We start from the raw sequence: 5227 nt of genomic DNA, 5'->3' as shown, positions 1-5227 counted from the left end.
TTCACAGCAGGTGGGATCTCCAAATCCTCTGGCAAAAGATATCTCAAAGAAGTATATCATGTCGAAGGAGAGGAGAAAGCACTCAACATTCCGGCAATTACATTCACTAAAGAGGACGCATCTGGCATCATCACAGGACACGATGATCCCATGGTTATCACCATCATATTGGCAAACGCCAACCTACACCGCACCTTAATAGACCAAGGGAGTTCTGCCGACATCTTATTCAAAACAGCCTTTGATAAACTCGGCTTGGAAGAAAAAGAACTTAAATCATATCCAAACAGCCTGTTTGGGTAGGAGATACCCCGGTTCGACCACTCGGATACATACCACTACATACAACCTTCGGAAAAGGGGACCAATCCAGGACCCTCAAAATAGACTACATCGTAGTCGATGTAAGTTCAGCTTACAACGCTCTCATAGGACGGACAACACTCAACCAACTCGGTGCAATAGTCTTGACCCCACACCTATGTATGAAGTTTCCAACCCCAAAAGGGATAGCCATGATAAAAGCAGACCAGAAGACGGCACGTTGCTGTTATAACGAAAGCCTAAACCTCAGAGGCAAAGGAGAAGAGTTCCACACAATCGAGCTGGGCGGAGTTCACCGACGAGAAGAACTTCGTCCCCAGCCAGAAGGCGAGATAGAAAAGATTCAGATCGGGGACACCTCGGAAAAAACAACCAATATCGGCACAATCCTAAAAGAAGATTTAAAAGAATTACTAATACAATTCTTGCGAGATAATGTCGATCTCTTCACGTGGAAAGTGGTGCACGAAATTGTGATCATCAATGGCACCATCAACATGGTACGCTCAATTGCAATCTCAACTCTTTATCACAACTTCGCACAACTAACCAGCAAGTGCACTGGGTCATCCAAGTAATAAACCTTACGTGAGTAAGGGTCGATCCCACGGAGATTGTTGGTATGAAGCAAGCTATGGTCACCTTGTAAATCTTAGTCAGGCAGATTCAAATGGTTATGGGTGATATACGAATAAAGCATAAAACAAGGATAGAGATAGTTATATAATTCATTGGTGAGAACTTCAGACAAGCGAATGGAGATGCTTTGTCCCTTCCGTCTCTCTGCTTTCCTACTATCTTCATCAAATCCTTCTTACTCCTTTCCATGGCAAGCTGTATGTTGGGCATCACCGTTGTCAGTGGCTACAATCCCGTCCTCTCAGTGAAAATGTTCAACCCACCCTGTCACGGCACGGCTAATCATCTGTCGGTTCTCAATCAGGTTGGAATAGAATCCATTGATTCTTTTGCGTCTGCACTAACGCCCAGCCTTCAGGTGTTTGAAGCTCGTCACAGTCATTCAATCATTGAATCCTACTCAGAATACCACAGACAAGGTTTAGACCTTCCGGATTCTCTTGAATGCCGCCATCAATTCTAGCTTATACCACGAAGATTCCGATTAAGGAATCCAAGAGATAAACATTCAAGCCTTGTTTGCTTGTAGAACGGGAGTGGTTGTCAGGCACGCGTTCATAAGTGAGAATGATGATGAGCGTCACATAATCATCACATTCATCAAGTTCTTGAGTGCGAATGAATATCTTGGAATAAGAACAAGCTAAATTGAATAGAAGAACAATAGTAATTGCATTAATACTCGAGGTACAGCAGAGCTCCACACCTTAATCTATGGTGTGTAGAAACGCCACCGTTGAAAATACATAAGAACAAGGTCTAGGCATGGCCGAATGGCCAGCCTCCCAATGATCTAAAAACTAGGCGTCCAAAGATGATCCTAAGATCGAAAATGATCCAAAAGATCTAAAATGATCCAAAGATGTCAAATACAATAGCAAAAGGTCCTATTTGTAGAGAACTAGTAGCCTAGGGTTTACAGAGATGAGTAAATGACATAAAAATCCACTTCCGGGCCCACTTGGTGTGTGCTTGGGCTGAGCATTGAAGCATTTTCGTGTAGAGACTTTTCTTGGAGTTAAACGCCAGTTCTTGTGCCAGTTTGGGCATTTAACTCCCATTCTTGTGCTAGTTCCGGTGTTTAACCCTGGGCAGTTTTGAGCTGATTTGGAACGCCGGTTTGGGCCATCAAATCTTGGGCAATGTATGGACTATTATACATTGCTGGAAATCCCAGGATGTCTACTTTCCAGCCTCTGAATCAGATTTTTGCTCAGGTCCCTCAATTTCAGCCAGAAAATACCTGAAATCACAGAAAAACACACAAACTCATAGTAAAGTCCAGAAAAGTGAATTTTAACTAAAAACTAATAAAAATATACTAAAAACTAACTAAATCCTACTAGAAACATACTAAAAACAATGCCAAAAAGCGTACAAATTATCCGCTCATCACAACACCAAACTTAAATTGTTGCTTGTCCCCAAGCAACTGAAAATCAAATAAGATAAAAAGAAGAGAATATGCAATGAATTCCAAAAACATCTATGAAGATCAGTGTTAATTAGATGAGCGGGGCTTTTAGCTTTTTGCCTCTAAACAGTTTTGGCATCTCACTCTATCCTTTGAAATTCAGAATGATTGGCTTCTATAGGAACTTAGAATCCAGATAGTGTTATTGATTCTCCTAGTCAAGTATGATGATTCTTGAACACAGCTACTTTATGAGTCTTGGCCGTGGCCCAAAGCACTCTGTCTTCCAGTATTACCACCGGATACACACATGCCACAGACACATAATTGGGTGAACATTTTCAGATTGTGACTCAGCTTTGCTAGAGTCCCGAATTAGAGGTGTCCAGGGTTCTTAAGCACACTCTTTTTGCCTTGGATCACAACTTTATTTCTTTCTTTTTCTTTTTCTCTTTCTTTTTTTTTGTTTTTCTCCTTTTTTTGTATTCACTACTTTTTCTTGCTTCAAGAATCATTTTTATGATTTTTCAGATCCTCAGCAACATGTCTCCTTTTTCATCATTCTTTCAAGAGCCAACATTCATGAACCACAAATTCAAAAGACATATGCACTGTTCAAGCATACATTCAGAAAACAAAAGTATTGCCACCACATCAAAATAATTTATCTGTTATAAAATTCAAAATTCATGCAATTCTTCTCTTTTTCAATTAAGAACATTTTTCATTTAAGAAAGGTGATGGATTCATAGGACATTCATAACTTTAAGGCATAGACACTAAGACACTAATGATCATAAGACACAAACATAGATAAACATAAGTGATCGGGGGAAATTTGTCTCTCAACAAATCTCCATTCGGCAAGTGTACCGAATTTGTCGTCAAGTAAAAACTCACAATAGAGTGAGGTCGAATCCCACAGGGATTGATTGATCAAGCAACTTTAATTAGAGGAATGTTCTAGTTGAGCGAATCCATGAATAGAGTTTATACTTGCAGAAAATAAAATGGCGGTAAAGTAAATAACTGAAAGTAAATTGTAGAATTGTAATTGGGAATGGGGAATTGCTCATAAAAGTAAATTGCAGAAATTAAAGAGAATGGGTAAGATCAGAAATGGGGAGTTCATTGGGCTCAGGAGATGTTGCATTCTCCGGATCAATTTCATTCTCATCTCTTCCTCAATCAATGCACTCATTGATCTCCTTGGCAATCTTAAGTGATTGAACAACAATTTCTTGTGGTTCAACCTCTCAAATCTTGATCAATAGCCAATTCCTTGGTCAATTGCTCATGAGAAGAGATGAAGTATGGTCACTGATTATACCACATGCATTTCCCAAATCAAGTGTTAAGAGGGTTATAGCCACATACCCATCTACACCCAATGTAGTCCAGCATGAGAAAGCATTTCTAGCTGATCTCTCCATTCCTCTTTCAAGGTTCCGAAGAGATCCAAGTTTGAATAGCTTCTTTTCCAAGATAACTATCCAATTGGATGAAGATCGAAAGCTTTCAAGTAAAATCAAGAGGTAAGATAGAAGAAGAATAATGAAAACTAGTATTGATCCATCAAATTACAACAGAGCTCCCTAACCCAATGAAAGGGGTTTAGTTGTTCATAGCTCTAGAAATTAAAATCAAAGATGGAGAATCCATCATAAAGATAGAAGTGCAGAGAAAGTAAAATACAAGAGTAGTTCTATTTTCTAGCTCTCCGTCCCCCCTAAACAAGTCAAAGCTACTCCTATATATACTATTCTTCTCAGCTTCTAGTTGGCTCTTCAAGTCTTGGGCCTTTGGGTCTTGAGTTTGAAGTCGTTCCTTTCTTCATTTGGGCTTGGCTTTACTTGCAGAGAGAAAGTGTAAAGTGGGTAGAGACTTTAGCTCAAGACGTCAGGGGTGTTTAATATTTAGCGAAAGTGTAAGTTCGAGAACGTTAGTGATAATTAATATTGTCACTAACGTTCCAATGCACCCTTTAGCTTCACGTTAAAGTCCACGTTAACTAGGTTAACGTGGCTTCTAACGTGGCTTTTGCTAACCTTCGAGAACGTTAGTGATACTCAACATTGTCGCTAACGTTCCCTGTGCCCTTTGCTTCACGTTAAAGCTCACGTTAACTGAGTTAACGTGGCTTCTAACATGGCCCTTGCCAACCTTCGAGAACGTTAGTGACACTCAACATTGTCACTAACGTTCCAATGTGCCCATAGGTCACACGTTAGAGTCCACGTTAACTAGGTTAACGTGGCTTCTAACGTGGCCACTCTTAGCCATCCCAACGTTAGTGACAATGTTGAGTGTCACTAACGTTGGTCATCCTTCATTCCTCATCGTTAGCTTCTACGTTAACCAAGTTAATGGGGAACTTAACGTGGCTCTTGGGGTTTGTGTGGTTGCTTCAACGTTAGTGACAATATTGAGTGTCAGTAACGTTGTCGACAACTCTTCATCTCTTACGTTAGCTCCTACGTTAACCAAGTTAACGTGGGAGTTAACGTGGTACTTTGCTCCTTAGCCCAACGTTAGTGACAATGTTGAGTGTCACTAACGTTGGCTTCTCTTCCCCCTTTAACGTTAGAGGCCACGTTAACTAGGTTAACGTGGCTCTAAACGTGGCCATTTGTGAGCAATTGCCAACGTTAGTGACAATGTTAAGTGTCACTAACGTTGGCTCAACTTCTCTTCTCCACGTTAGAGTTCACGTTAACTTAGTTAACGTGACTCCTTAACGTGGCATTGATGGCTTTTGAGTGTTATAAGCAATCACTTTTCTCCTTAGCCTTGCAAGTTACTCCCATTCTTTGCTTCCTTTGTTCCTAAAATCAAGCAATACAGTGCATC

The sequence above is a fragment of the Arachis hypogaea genome, chromosome 10 (assembly GCF_003086295.3).
Source record: "Arachis hypogaea cultivar Tifrunner chromosome 10, arahy.Tifrunner.gnm2.J5K5, whole genome shotgun sequence".
Classification (NCBI taxonomy): Eukaryota; Viridiplantae; Streptophyta; class Magnoliopsida; order Fabales; family Fabaceae; genus Arachis; species Arachis hypogaea.
The sequence above is the reverse complement of the archived record's forward strand: the minus strand, read 5'-3'. Positions refer to the sequence as shown.